Raw genomic sequence first — 16,815 nt, forward strand, 5'->3', positions numbered from 1 at the left:
GACTAGGTCTATTGTAAAAATCACGCATATGTGAAAAATCCTCTTAGTATTTTACGTTTTATTATCAATAAAGTAAAACCTTTGAAGCTCAAATTGTTCTTTAATATTCATATATTAATTTTGAGTCTTCTTAACTTTCTTCATAAAATTATTATAATTTGGTTATTCGTAACTAAATTATAAGTGTTATTGAGAGATCTGGGATCAACAATATATGTAAGCAATTACGAGCAATATTGGATCGAAGAAGTCATCATGTATATTGATTATCAAAAGTGTATGAGTACAAATTTATATTGAGAGAAAATCAATACAATCTATGTGTAAAAACGTATCTAACAACTTCTATATAGGCTAAAACAGAAATGTCATAGTTACAAAATTTACATGACAACCCTATTACAAAATGACACGTGTTCCAGTATCCTTATGTACAAGAAGTCTTTGACTTTGAGAAGTTGTAAACTTGAAATCTTCTAAGTATCTAACATTGGATAGTATATCCAGAGTTAGTCTGAAAGACTTATGCCTTAGAAAAAATTTCACATCTTCCGAACTCTGGAAAGTTACTTCTAAACTTAGACTTGAACTCTGCATATCTTCTTCAGATATGTGGAAAGTCTTCTCTAGACTTTTTGTACTTGTTATCTGGAGCAACAAATCTTGATTCTATAATCTCCTCCTTTGCTTCAAATCTTAAATTTGCAATCCTTCAGAATTGGAACAAACTTCATGATGATGATATTTCTGTAATTTAGCTGAGCTTGAATATGTTGCCTCATCCAAACAATCAACAGTCTCACTAACCTTCTTAGGCCTTTTCAATAACCTCTTGCCAAGTGAATCAAATATATGTGTCAAAGTTCCATATGAATATTTGGCAATATCTGTAATTCTGAAGAAGAATCTTTCATTTGTTTCAGAATACCTGAACACATACCCAGTAGGATTCCTTATAATTGTTCCTGTGTGCATATCCTCTATTTCTTCAAGCCTAATATCTGGAGACATCAACAAAAGCAACTTGAAAGTCAATCAAACCAGTCCATATAGTAGCTTTGGGGATTCCATAAGTTATAAAAATTAATCCCTTCTTTGTTAGGTCAAATATTATTGTCTCCAAGATCACCAATTATGAAGACTATTATTGAATATGGGAAGGTTAAAGCTTAAAGTCAACATGGTCAAAAAAGTCAACATTATGTTATAGCTTGTTAATGTTAGTTTGTAGTAAGATCTTGTTATTCATTTGTTACAGTTTAGAGAGAAACATGTATTGAGAGAGTTTATCAATATATATGATAATTTGATCTCTAGATTGTTGTTCTTGATTGTTTAATTCATTGTTACCTAATTGAAACTAGGATTAACAATTCAACTTGGAAACTTTGTCTTCAAATGGAGCAAGCTTGGTATAGATTTATACATGTCTTGTAGACGCAGATTAGGAAAATTAGTTTCATAAAAAATGTGTACAACTTGTCATCCTCTCTTTCAACCTCAAAACAAATATAAACAATACTTTTCCTTCTCTTTTGCTTTACATCAACAAAATTTGTTATCAACAAATCTGTGTAGACATCCCTTTTCAGCATGCCCATTCTGTTAATAAATTCCCAATTCTCTCTCTTTTGAATTTTGTTGATTGAGTTTTGAAAGTATCCACATAAGTCACAACTTTAAAATATTTCTCTGTCATAAATGTATTAGAAAATCTGAATTCCAAGAACAACTCATGTGCAACCACACCTTCATATTCTATAGAATCAACTTGCTCTGACTTATTCTCAACATCTTTTTTTTTCAAAATTTATCATAGGATAGACAAAATATTCAAATGGCAAACTGGCATCTTTTTCTACCATCTTTTTGGGATTTTCTTCTGAAATCACTTCACACATGCAATATTTGATAAGCTTTGTTAACTCCAACCTTTCTTTAATATCTTCAATTAATCTCTCTTTGACTGCTTTTTTACCTTCATTAGAACTTGCTATGTCAATCTATTTTCAAAAGAATTCCAATGCTTCTATTGAGAATAGTGGTATACTTGTAATCCCCTAAAGATATCTGTTTGATAATCCAACAATGATCAAGCAACAATGTAATTTTGAAAGTTCCCTTATAGTATATCAAGAAATAATTAACAAAATGTAAAATATAAACAACAAAGAATATAGCCAAATAATTTCTTTATTGAAAGGAATGAAATGCAAAGAATGCAACAATCTGCTGTTTTGAGTACAAAGAATAATGAATAATATGAAATGTAGAATCAATGTAATAACAATAAGTAGCCTATCTATTTATAATAAGAATTGTTCCTATAAAACTGGAAAAACAAATAGATAAGCCTTATTGGGTTGAGGTTGTTGAAAGGATAATCTTCAAAGTTCCTTCGTTCAGAGTTATTCTAACTTTGAACTCAAGGTCTTTAGACTTGTAGCTCTTTGGTCTTCATTTCTTCTAGAACTCTGAAGATTTACTCTTTAGAGTTGACATTTGTGTGCATAAAGATAACCTTGTACCTGAACTCTGAAGACTGTCATTCCAGAGATCTGAAGAAAACTCTTAAGACTTTTATACTTGGCAAATTTTGAAGCAATCTTGGCTTGAACCTACATTCTCCCCCTTTGCTTCAAATTTAAAAACCTCTATCTACCAAGATGAGAATGAATTTATCTTGGATAATTTCTCTATAGTTTAGCTAAGATTCAATCTCCTTCCTCATCGATATGACCAATTTTCTTACCTTGGGCCAATCTTCATGGGATACAATCCTAGGTCTCTTGCATAGTCTCTTCTCCAAGGATTTGTTGATCTAATTTAGAGTACCAGAACTGTATTTGTGTAAATCACAAATTCTGAAGAAGAACTTCCCATGAAGGGTCTTGCAAATATACCTAACTGGTTCACATGTCACAGTTTATGTGTGGTAGTTCTCCATCCCTTCTAAGTTGATGTATAGGGGCATCATTTATACCCTTTCTCTTTTCAGGTTGAGTGCTATCTGGAAGTCCACCATCCCAATCCATAAAGTTGCTCTTAATATGCCATGAGTTATGGCAATTAGTCCTTTTCTGAATTTTACAACCTTGTCTTTATAATGAGCCAATCTGTTGTAAATCTGGAGCATATCTTGCAGGTGAACAAAAGGATAGTCAGCTTCTGAGAACTCATAAATTCTCCTATCTTCCCTTTTCCATTACAAACACTTGGTAGACAATGCTTCTTCAAGTCTTATGCTTTACATCTACCAGTCTTGTGATAAGCAGGTATGAGTATACATCCCTCCTTAATTTTCTAATTCTCTACATGAATGTTTCACACTCCCTTTTAAAGCTTGGAGGCTTCCTTGTGAATGAATCTATATAAGTGATGACCCTGAACTCCTCCTCTATCATGAATAAGTTCCAAAATTTGAATTCTAGGAACCATTCTTCCATATTTAGAGGGCTATCCTTCTCCTTTCAACTTCCTTGGCCTCTTCTTTGCATGCATGAGAAATAAAGTACTCTGAAGGCATAAATACATCTTTAGCTAAGGCCTTCTTTGGCTTTCATCCTTGATCACTAGATTTAGGCACTGCTTGACCAATTCCTCAGCTTCAATCTTGCCTTGATTTCTTCAATGAAATTTTCTTTTATCTCCACTTAAGGAGTTGAGATATCTTCAAATTCTTCATGGAAGTGCTTGAGGATCTCAGAAGTGAATAGAGGTAGACTTGTTACATTTAGAACACATATCTTTGAGAGTGTTTTGAAGTAGTACTCTGGCTTCTAGAAGTTTGAAAATCTTTCAATCAGCAGAATACTCTCAAAGCTTTGGAAGAAAGGTTCTTCATAGTTTATTCTTGGTAGTTTAAGGTCCACAACTACTTGGAGGTCATACAGACTAAGGTTTCTGATGTAGATCTGCATGGTTCTTCTTAATTCCAGTTATGCCCTTGAAATGTCAGCTCTTTGGAAAAGATTGAGTAGGAACATTTGATCTTGGAGTTTCAGCCTTGAAAAGTCTACACTTGTTAACATGTACATGCAGTTGTCTTCCCTTATCACCCTTAGCTCCAAATAGTCCACAACAGAAAAATATTTTCTTTGGAATTCAGCTACTTAGACTATTGGGCTATCCAAGTTCATATATTCCTTCTTCTTCCGTATCCTGCTCACCATCTCTGCATACATCATATGTGTCTGCCTAGGACATTTCCCATCTATTCATGTTCCAACATGAATTTGTCTTCATGTTCTGTCAGATATATGTGGATCAAATTTTCAAAGAAGAGCACATATCCATCATTCTTCACAAATTCCATTTCATCTTCAAAGCCCATTTCCTCTTTTGATGTCCGTACTGCAGGTTCTTCCTCTTGTTGCTCAGGCCTTTACTCATCTTAAGCATTATTCATATTTGACAAAGAATTTTGAATAAAAGAATTTTGAACAAATGAATCTTGAATAAAGGGAATTATAGTAAGACATGAGTTTTGTAAAATTTCCTCATGCTTGTCCTCTAATTCATCACTTGGGTTTTTAAACTCCAATCAGAACTAGGAAATATGGATTTAGTTTCCATTCTGTCTTCTCCAACTGCCCCTGTATCCACTTCAACCTCTTTTATTCCCATATCTTCTTGGTTTCCCCATTACCACCTTGAATTGTTTCTTCAGTTGGCCCTTTTGCCTCCTTCCCCATATCTATAGGCTCCTTCAGCCTTAGTATTTTCCCCTTATCCCACTCATGATCATCAAAATCACTTTGATCATCATGCTTCCTTTTAGAGGAGGCAGCCCGCTCCTTGCAGCTCAGATTTTGGAGATCTCTTCTTATTAAGGTGGTCATGTATCTTAGATCTGCCAGATGCTCTTTTAGCTCGTTGTATTGAGCTGCTATGGGAAAAAAATTAGTGTTGGGCATGTAAGCTTTGGGCATGGCAGAGATAGGATTTTTAGAGGAAACAGATGGATCACTTGGGGGTTGTCTTGGTGTTTGAGTTTATGTATGGGCTTGTGTTTGGGGGTGATCCATTTGAGGTTGCTTTAGGTTGCAAGATGGCTTATTTTGGTGGCTTGGGAGTTAGCATGCATCTCAATCATTTTGTGTGGGATAATCTCAAAATTATTGAGAATGCAACTTTCAAAAACTAGGAACTCTTGTTTTGAGACAAAGTTTGAAGCCAAGTTGTGTAGGGCTTGCTTATTTTCATCTTCAACTTTTTTGACCATCTCCAGTTGGTCATCTGTGAGCAGGATTGAACTGTCAACTCCAGCTAACCTTTCTCCCAGGTTCTCTTCCATAGTACTCCTTGGGTGTTGATTTGTTGTCAATTCATATAATCCAGAGTGAATCTTTAGAAGTTCAGTTTTACAATAGTCATTGACTCAGGATCAACAAATGATCCTGTTTGCAATCCTACACTAACTGTTGGTTGGCCTTTGGATGTGACAAATATATCATGTACAACATATGTACTTGTTATGGACTTGGTTGATGTTCATCCCATCCAATCTTTGATCATTCATAATAGGAATGTCTATGGGTGTTGTAACAGATAGACAGACAATTTGTAGGGGTAAGTCACATAGACTTGTGCTTGTATCCAAATGAAAGGCAGAGTTAGGTGCTCCATAGGCTTGACATGAGATGGACTCTCAGACTCTATGCGCACAAAAGGAATGTAAAGAAGGGACATATGTTTCTCTAACTCAACATTGGCCAATGGTGGATATGTTGCTTGCCCCATAAGTGTTATTGAAACACCTCCTTTTTGAGAAGGAGGTGAGTGGCAGCGTGAGGTTGTATCAAGAATTGGCATGGGCTCACTGCCTACTTCAATATCTCTCACAAGAGTTGCGGAGAGATAGGTGATGTGGGTGTCTAGCTTTTTGTGGTTGGTCCAAGGTCCTCTTATTCTTTTGACCTTGATCCCACAGCCTCTCTTTTGCTTTTACCTATATTACCCATGTTTTTAGATTCATTTTGCCTCTCTACACCTTGAGGAGATTCACCCCTGTGGGTCTCCTCCCTAACACTCTTATTTTTAGACTCCTCACCTTTCATTTTAGTAGGGGAAGCTTCTTAGGCAGGATTTGCCGATTCTGGCAGTCCCATAGAAGCCTAATAATATATTAATACCCAATTATCATTCTTAATGTATGCTCTTAAATCCATAGGGAGGGTAATATGTTGCTTTAATGTAGAGAGTGGGACAGTAGATAACCTTAGGGAGTCCATTGCAAAGTGTAGAGCCTGCTCTTCATCCTCTCTGTTAGGGATCTTCTGCTCCAAGTGAATTGCTCCTTTAACACAGAGTTGGAAGAATCTCTAGAAGGGAATGTTTCCTGGAGGCTTTGTAATGTATCATTTGATCTCTTCATGAACAACATGGCATAATCATAGTGCATATTAAAATCCAGTCCATGGAAGATCTTAAGTGTTGTTCTGGAGGCTTGATCCAAGCTTGTTGCTTTTGCTGATAGGCATCTGTTGACACAGGAGAAAAGGCAGTACCAAACAGGAGGTAAGGCATTTCTCCTGAAGCTGCTAAGGAGAGGAGTATCCTTGTATCCCAGTAAGATGAAATCTTGGATCATCTTCTCTTGAGATGGGAGATCATCAAAATCAGATTTTCCCGTGACTTCATCCTTGGTTGGTAGGGAGAGCATCTTCTGTAGGAACCCAAATCCTCTATTGCACTAATAATCACAACTTGAGTCAATATATGAGCGGAAGCAATAACTATGAAATTAGTTGGTTAAGCGGAAATGAACAAAACATAGAAATGATTCAAGTATTGAACAAGTCAGCTGTATTGAATAACTGAAGATAATGTTGAGAACACCAAGAACACGCACAAGTGTTTGTACAAAAATCTTTCAACAAGCTACAATTTATCACAAGTGCTAAAGTTATATCTCTTAGATTGCAAGGAACGCATCTTCAATATTGTAAAATTGGTTACTTATTTCCTTGGAGGTAATATCCTTTTACAGGTAATCCTAGAAAAGGAATCTTCTACAATTTAGGAAATAAGAGAAGTCAATGCGTCCACCAATCATCTGCCTCTACATTTCTTGAAAGAAGTAACCATTTTCGTACACGTGTAGTCCTTTGATTGGAACACTTGTGATAGGCGCTGTGGAACCTTTGCGCCCAAGAAAAGGTAAGGAGACCTTGAGGCTCTGCATGTACAATGCAGAGGCTCTGTATATTGAGTTCAGCTCTGCATCAAGTCCTTAGATTTTTGATGCACATACTTGATCTTTCTTCTCTTAGCGACGAGCTCTGTGTCCAAGGAACGTCTCTATATCCAAGCTTTAATTTCAGGCTGCTTTCTAGACTAAGTCATCTCGACTAGAGCAAGAGGATTTTTACTTACACTTTGAAATAATATTTCTAACAATCTCCCCCTAAGTGTAATAAAAAGACTTTCTTGAATGTAAAACTAGTCTAGGAAATCAAGAGGCCAACATGGTCCTTTGTAGGATACTTTTATTTTGGAAATAAAAAAACAAGATTATAGTACTTGAAATAAAATGATTACAAGAGCATAGACCTAGAAGTGTTGAAGTTTCATGAACCTCCTAAGAAGCTCACGAAATTTGTGTACACCATCTATAGAGTGTATAAGAGTAGAGGCTTTCTCCCTTCCTGCAGGGTCTTGGTCCCCTTTCTATAAAGATGGTTCTTGATTCATCAAGATTTGCTTTAATGTACTTGAAACATTGATGTGCTCTAAAGAACAACTTATGCTTGTGCTCATTGCGGAAGACCACCCCTAGCTCTGGCACAACAATCACATCCCAAGAGGGGATAAACTTTATGCCTTCAAGATTTTCATTGGACGTTGTGACAGAAAGTTGATCCATTCCCATACCAGAGTTATCTGAAAGTCAATATTGCTCCTGAAATCAAGCAGATCTATCATCGTTTGGTGGATTGCAGAGTTAGCCAATGTGAACTTGATTCCTCTGTCCCGTTTGTGATCTGTATAGAAGTAGAAGGTAATAATATCCCAAGGATTAAGATTGATAAGATCATAGTCTATGAAGACACTGATATTCCCCTGAGACCGTTCCACCATGTATTCATGGAAGATAATTTGGTTATGAGCAAACGCCCTCTTTTTGATGTCTACCACTTGTTTGATCCCATCATTGAAGTGAACTTCTGTGACAGGCTAAGTGTATTGACTGAGGAATCTCTGTTTGATATTTTCTTGGGCCATGGGATGGAAGTTAATCTTCATTCTGGGCACTTCCTCCCTTTCTCTGTGCAAAAATTGATAAATCTTCTTGTTGGCTATGGGTTCTTCATCTGGCTTGTCTTTAAGGAAGGGCCTCTTCTTCCACTTCTTCTTCTTCCACTTCTTTTTCTTCCACTTCTTCTTCTTCCACTTCTTCTTCCATTTCTTCCACCACTTCTTCCACCACTTCTTCCACCACTTCTTCCTCTTCTTCCTCTTCTTCTTCTTCCTCTTTTTCTTCTTCTTCCTCTTCCTCTTCTTCCTCTTCTTCTTCCTCTTCTTCCTCTTCCTCTTCCTCTTCTTCCTCCTCCTCCTCATCCTCATAGACTTCACCTTTATGGAAATATCACTAGACTTTCATAAGATTGATTTCTTTGTTTGGATAGCCTCGAGAGTTTTCACAAAGTTCAACTTATTATCCAATTTTACCTCAGGTACTGAAACTGCCAGACTTGGATCTGCCAAACACTTTTGCAAGTTAGAAACATGGAAAGTGTTGTGAATTGAGTTGAGTTCCTCTGGTAACTCTAACTGATAAGCAACTAACCCGACCCGCTTGCAAATTGTGAACGGTCCAATATACCTCGGACTGAGTTTACCTCTCTTTCCAAATCTAACAATACCCTTCCATGGAGAAACTTTCAACATCACAAAATGTCCTACTAAAAATTCAATGGGTTTATGGCGCTTATCTGCATAACTCTTCTGTCGGTCCTGAGCTGTGTTAATGCATTCACGTATCTGCTCAATCTTTTCAGAAGTTACCTGAACAATCTCTGTATTAGTTAACTTCCTTTCTCCCACTTCATTGCAACATAACGACATTCTGCATTTTCGGCCTTACAAAACCTCATAAGGTACCGCTTAGATGCTAGAGTGATAACTGTTATTGTAAGTGAATTCAATCAAAGGTAGATGATTTTCCCAAGATTCCCCAAAGTCAATAATACAAGCTCTTAACATATCTTCGAGAGTCTGAATTGTTCTTTCACTTTGCCCATCGGTTTGGGGATGATACGTTGTACCCAATATGATTTGAGATCCCATGGATCTTTGAAAACTCTCCCAAGACTTTGAGGTAAACCGACTATCCCTATCTGAGATGATGTATAATGGAACACCATCTCGAGTCACAATCTCTTTGATATAAATCTTTGCCAGCCTTTTCTAAAGAATAATTCTCTTTAATCGGTAGAAAGTGCACAGATTTAGATAAACGGTCGATGATAACCCATATAGCACCATACCCTTTTGGAGTTTGCGGTAATTTCATGACAAAATCCATCGTGATATGATCCCATTTCCACACAGGAATCTCTAAAGATTGCATATTCCCATATGGTCTTTGATGCTCGATCTTTACTTGTAGACACGTCAAACACCGTTCCACATATCTCGCAATATCTTTCTTCAACCTTGGTCACCAATAAAATCGTTTTAAATGTTTATACATTTTATTAGTACCTAGATGAATCGTATATTGAGATTTGTGACTTTCATCCAAAATTAACTCCTGGATATTCCCATAACGCGGTATCCAAATCCTGCCTTGGAAGCGCAAAATTCCCTTTGTCGTTTTTTACCAAGACTGAAATCATCTTACCTGTAGGAACCCATAATCCTCTTATGTATCAATTAACACGGCTTAGAATAGAGTTTGAATGGAAGAAATTACTATATTATTGAAATGGTTAACAGGTTTGATCAAAACAAATATGAATGAAACACAAGTTTAAACAAATCGGTTGCTTTGAATAGAATAAGAGAATACAAGTAAACTCTCAGCGTATAACAATTTGTCAATTCAGGGTCATGAGAACCCAAAGAGTACACCTCCTTTTTTATGTCTAGGAAGAAACAAAATCTCCTATAATCTAGGCTTCAAACTCTGACTTCTTGTTTAGAGTCTTCTACCTTCACGTTCCATGGAATAGGGAATTGTTTCTGTGTCGTGTCAGATTCTGAATGGATACTTGGAGATAAGGCTAGAACCTCTTGTGCAAACTAAGGGCATTGGAGACTCAGAGGCTATGCGTCTGGAAGGATAGCTCTGTATCAAGTCCTTAATCTTTTTTATGCTTAATACTTGATCTTTCTTTGTTTGAGCACGGGCTCTGCATAAGAGGTTCTTGTTCTGTGTGAACGAGAGGTCTGTCTCTTGGTGACCTCTGCATCGGAGCTCTTGGTCCAGACAGCTTTTAAGACTAAGTCCTATTTTATTAGAGTAAGAGGCTTCTTACTTACACTTTTACAAATAGGGTTATAACAATCTGCCCTTAAGTGTAAATAAGCAAGGCTCTTACTAGAATGTACAACTAGTCTAATGAAACAAGAGGCCAACATGGTCCTCTGTATGTACATTTCTACCTAAAATGTTTATAGGAACTTGGAAATAGAAATTACATAATCAAGAGAAGTTGTAAAAGGTACTTAGAAAAGAGAAACCTAGAGATGTTGAAGTTTCATGAACCTCCTAAGAAGTTCATGAAATTCAAGCACATTGTCAATTGATCTTATAAGCGTATTGGCTCTCTCTTTTGCTTCAGGGGTTGTATCTTTGCTTCTAATGACATTGTTCTTGATGAACTGCAGAGAGGAATTTGAGTATTTGAAGCCCTGGTCTTCATGAAAGAACAACTTCTCTCCATGCTCGTTTCTAAAGACCACACCTAGCTCTGGCTCCACGATAACCATCTAGGAAGGGACATACTTGATGCCTTCGAGTTTCTCGTTTGGTGCTGTGACACCAAGCTGGTCGACCCCCATGTCTAGAGCTATTGGATAGTCTATCTTGCAACAAAAGTCAAGCAAGTCAGTCATCGTCTGTCTGATAGCAGAGTTGGCAAGAGCGTACTTCATCCCTTTATTCTTCCTGTGATTCGTGAAGAAGAACAAGGTAAGAAGATCCCAAAAATTAAGGTTTATTAGATTGCAGTATGTAAAAACACTGATCTTCCCCTGAGTTCGTTCCACCATGTATTTGTGGAAGATGATCTGGTTGTGTGCGAAGGTCCTCTTCTTTATGTCCAGTACTTGTTTGATCCCATCCACAAAGTGACCTTCAGTGATGGGTTGCATATACTGACGAAGAACCTTTTCCTAATGTTTTTCCTGTGCCATTGGGTGGAGATTAATTTTCTGCATTGGAGCTTCATCTCTCTGACTGTACAATTCCTGGAAGATCTCTTTACTTTTGGTTGAGTCTTTGATAGGCTTGTCTCTAGGGATGGGCCTCCTCATAGCATCCATTTGATCTTTGATCTCTTGAACACGATATTGGGTTGGTTTTGAGCTACGAGGCCTGTTGCTGCTTGCTTGCTCATTGTCTGCTCTGACTTGGCGAGTTTGTTATTACATGTGTGACTATTTTGGTCCCTTGGACAGGGACCTTTGCTCTATTTTTTGGCGGTAAAGAAGTGGCATGACAACTGTAACTCTGGGAGGAAGTGGTATAGCCATTGGAGGGGGCCTTGTAGCTCTTAGTGGCACCTCTTCTGGCTCGATTACATTTACTACCACCTCCTCTATGTCCACCCTCCATGCTGAAGCCGTCTCCATAAAAAAGTTCGATGAAGACGATGTAGATGGACTTGGTGAAGAGGCATAGACAGATAAGAGTTGAATCACGTCCTCTCCACCAAGTGTGGGCTCTGGCTTCTTGGTCTCCTCGGGCTTTGGCTTCTTGATCACCTTTTTTTCTTGAGAGGCAGACTTCCTCTCACCAAGCTCTGGCTCTGGCTGCACCCTTGAGATGTTGGCTTGTTGGGTTAGAGCTAGTGCTTGAGCCGATTGTTGTTGCACTGGTGTAGAGGCAGAGGGGGAAACTTTGTGTTTCTTGAATCTGCTACTTCTCCCCCCTCTTAGCGACTTTGAGGACCAGACTCGTCTGGGCCCTCATTGTCGTTAAGCCTTTGCCGCTTGGATGAATCCCCACATGTAAAGGTAGATATGGACAGCTGTGGGAGCCATTGCCTTGACCTTTGTTTCCAAGAGCTCCATTATATTAGATGCCGCTTGGGTGGCCTTGTTGATTTCCATATTAGCGCGGAACTTTAATGCAGACAGCGAGCGTCGCATTTTAGCAGCCGCCTGCTTGGCTGTGTTATTGACGTCCACCGTGAAATCGGCCACCTTTTGGAGTAGACGATCACTCAAAGCTCTCATCTCTATCTGGGTGATGTAGTCAGCAGGGATGCTCAGAGGAACGAACGTTTGTTCATCAGTTGTCGCCTTGAAGGATGAAGCGGCTTTCCCCTGAACGAGATTTACAACCTTTTGCATGGTCTCGGTGTTTGTAATCGTCAATTCCATGAGGCATTCAATGTGAGTGGCAATCATCATAGACTTAGCCCTCAATACTATTAAGGATGAATGAACATTGTCCAGAGCAAGTGTAGAAGTGGATGGCTCTGCACGGGCCATGTTGAGTTTTAGCTCTTCCAAGAAGTACAACACATAGATAGCAAAGGAGTGGAACTCGTCCCTTATCACGTAGGCTGTAGGGGTGACCTCTGGCTCAACACATGGGCTAGAGTTAGTCCTTGTTCCGAGGACACTTTCTTGCACGTCTTGTTGGATGTTGGACGTGGAAGGATTTCCAGCCGATCCTCGTGCCTCTCTTCAGGGAGAAGGCACTATAGCTTTTCTATCAAGAGGAACATCCTCACCAGATTCAGAGTCTGATTAAGAGCCCTCACTGAGTGGACTTAGAGACTTGTCGAGAGTCTCCAAGCCTCGTGCCCTTAATCCTTGCTCTGAACAAGGTGGGGAAGAGACTAGTGTAGAGAAAACAAATTCCTGTGTAAGGGAGAGTGGCATGGCATGGGGAGATATGCCACTTATCTTTTTAAAGGATTCATCCTTTTGAGAGGATGAACCCTGGGATGTGGATTCCTTCTAGCTTTCAGAGCCAGAGGCAAATGCGACCTCTGGCTGGGTAGGCTGGTGGAGGTTCGAGGTATGCATCTCTGCTTCAATGATCCTTGTTTCTCGACCAACAAGATCAGGTTGTGTGATTGCACTGGGAGTGGGGCTAAGAATATAGGTGTCCTTACTGCTTAACCTAACCTGCTTTGGCTCTTCCTGAGCCAAAGCAACTCCTCCTTCCTCTCCATCTTCGTCCTGAGAGCTCTCTGCTGCAGAGCTCTCTTCTTTACTCTCATCCTCCTCTCCCTTAGAGCTCTTTACGTCAGAACTTGATGATTGTTCTGTTTGTTGATGTAGAGTCTCCTCTTTCTTCTTCCTTTCTTCTTCCTTTCTTCTTCCTCCCTCCTCTCTCTATCTTCTATTTCTTTCTTCTCTCTTTCTTCTCTTTGTTTCCTCTTTGTTTCCTCTATGTTTCTTCTTTCTCCCTCTATATTTGGGCAGCCTTAGCTCACTTGGCTGCCTCTTCTTCTCTGCATTCCTTTTTCTTTTCAACTCTCCCTCCCTATCCTTCTGTTCCTATGCCCTCTCATTCTTTTTCTAGGCTTTTCCAACATGCCCCACTAGCTATGTGGCTCTTTCTCTCACATCCTCACTCATTTCTGCCTCCTCTCCCTCTTGGGCTTATCCTAAGTGTGTCGGGGTTCAAGGCACTGGTTCTATCACCTCGCATTCACGTCTATACACTCTCCATACCTCCCTTGTCTTGATATATGTCATTTTCGTTGGAATAGTCCTCTCTGCAGGGTAGCTGTCCTTGTGCAGAGTGGGCCTATAAGTGGAGAGATTGTACACCTTGTGCACCAGGTATGCAAACACTTGGACGTTCTGCTCATCGAGGCTAGGCCTTAGGAGAAGGCCTAGGAATCGTGGAAAGAGGAGTGCCGGTAGGTCCTTGCCTTTGGAGACGTCTAAGTTCTTTTTCGCCACTGCTCCTTTGAACCCGTTGTAGAGGATCATCGGGAAGTTGAGTGGTAGATCAAAGAACACCCCGTAGATGAGCTGCAAGATGTTGGTGAGCACATATTCATATTGCCAATTTTGCCTGTGAGTGAGTGGTTTATCAACGTGAACAGGACGTTCCACATTGGAGGCAAGAATTGGCATCTAAATTGAGATGGGTACCTAATTTGTTGGTTGTACCCTAACATCTTGAGGAAGCTCACCAGTTCATCTCCAGATAGGAGAGGTGCATATTCAGCCAAGCCCAAGTCGGTTTTGGTGGGAATCTGTAGGACCAAGGAAAACAGGGATCTAGATATTCTTACAGTTAGGTACTTTTTTCGATCCAGGAGGTAATTTTCTTCTACAACTCCTCTTTTAGTGGCAATAAGGTCGCAGGTTTGACAATATTTTTGGATGAAACGTTTTGGTACCATGTCATCCGCATTATTCAGGGCTGGGTTGAGGAAGTTGTGGTAAAGAATGTCAACCACAGGGTGAAACTTCAAGTTGAAGTTATCCAATACCAAGTTTAAGGCATGGTTGTTGGGTTTTAAGGGTAAGGTAACCACATTGTGGTTTGTCCCTTCGATGGATTTGAGGATAGTTGTGTGTGTCTGGAAGTTGTTGGATTCTGAGGTTGAGGAAGACATTGTTGATGTTTTTGCAGGTTTTCAAGAATTTGGGAAGAAGATGAAGTTATTTAGGGTTTTATCGAAGAATAGGGATTTAGGGTTTTGATATTGGGGATTTTAAGTTTTTAGTGGAGAATATGAAGAATTACTTGATATCTTGAAGAAAGTTTGAAGAACAAGAGCGATTTAGATGACTGTGGGCGTTTAGGGTTCTTTCAAAAAATTTGGATGTTCTTGTAGGTTGAAGATTATGAAGATCTTGAGAGAAAATATGAAGGCATAAAGAAAACGTTTGAGGGTAACTCCTTCTTTAAATAAGGAGTTATCCAGGCACTTGAGTGCATTCCTTCACCCGAAGAGGTTGATTACGAAGGTTTTGGTATCAGACCTGTGGGGTGATGCCACGTGGATTTACAGCTGCACGTTCCGACTCTCTTATTTAAAAAATTAGGGAGACAGGCTGTGACCTTTCGCAAGTGACCCTCTTTTATCATTATTTTAATAAGAAGGGTTTCAAGAGGAAAAATATTACAAGTGTTTTTCAACCAAAGTGTTTGGAAAGAATAAGAATACCTCTGTGTTGAATCTAACACCTAGAAAACAAATTGAAAACTACATACTCTGGGTCATAGAGAACAAGACACCTAATTTCTCGAGATAGAAGCTCTGCATAGTACATGCAGAGGCTCTTTACACAAAGAAACTTGAGTTTTTCAAGAAAACAAGCATTTTGACATAACAAGATGCTAAGTTTCTTGGGATAGACACTCTGTATTGTTAGATCCCATAATTCTTATTTGTAAAAGTAATGAAAAACAACAAGTGTGAAGGACCAGAAGGCCGATGGAAGACTGCCAGGCAAAATGACTAATTGTTCAATACAAACAAAAGGTCGATGAAACAACCAGAGATGCGATGAATCGAGCATCTTCATAACCCCTCTGGTTTACCAACACTCGGAGTCTTCTACAACAGTTCAACCAGAGGCATACGATGAAGAAGATATCACGATAAGGTTGAACAACACCTCTTAGAAGACAGTTGGAGATGACGAATCGACAGCTGGATTCTACAAAGATTTATCTTGTTTTATTTACTTTCCATGTCTAGATAAACTTTACTTTTCCTAGAAGATTTGCTAGATATTCTCTCTAGATAGTTATCTCCTTGTTTAGCTTTCTAGTATAAATAGGTGTTAGGCCTATTGTAATCGGTTACGCTTTTCACAATCATTTTGGAATAAAGTGAATCTTCCGGCACTCAAGTATATTCTTTGAATATTCATATTTGTGTTCTTGAGTGTTCGTCATTTTATTCATTCACACGACATAATTAGGTTATTCTTAACTTAATTATTAGTGTTATTGAGAGATCTGGGATCAACAATTGGTATTAGAGCCAATTGATTGTTCTTCAATCAAAATGATCACCAAAAATCTCTCAATTCGTTTTTACCATTCATTCTTGAATTCATAATCATCTTCTCTAAAAAGCGCATTTTTTCTCTTCCAAATCTTCAATGGCCAACTGGAATTCTGCTTATAGTGTTGGCTCACTCACCAAACCTCCAACTCTTCAAAGAGAAGAGTATCCTCAATGGAGGATGAGGATGATGAATTTTCTGGAGGGGATGGACCGAAATCTCCTCAGATCTTTCATGGAGGGCCCCTACATACCTCAGACTCTTGTTCCAAGAGTCCCAGGAACAAGCACGACAGCAGAAGTAGCAGCTTACTACATGCCAAAGGACGAGAAGAATTGGGATGAGGATGACCTGGAGCGTGTAGAGGCTGATAGAAAGGCCAAAAGAATAATTATTATGGCCATTCCCATTGAAAATTTTCAATCCCTCGATGCATGCACCACAGCAAAAGAATTATGGGACGAGTTGGCAAGTCAACTAGAGGGAGGTGCAAAAACAAAGAATAATTGTAGAGCTCAATATCTCAACGAGTACACCAACTTCAAGGCTCTTCTTGATGAACTACTTCAGAAGACATAATGATTGTTTCAACACATTGATCAAACAATCCCGTCGAAACGACATCTCCAGGACGAAAGAAGAAAATTA

Source organism: Cynara cardunculus, assembly GCF_001531365.2.
Source record: "Cynara cardunculus var. scolymus isolate 2C chromosome LG 1, CcrdV1, whole genome shotgun sequence".
NCBI lineage: Eukaryota > Viridiplantae > Streptophyta > Magnoliopsida > Asterales > Asteraceae > Cynara > Cynara cardunculus.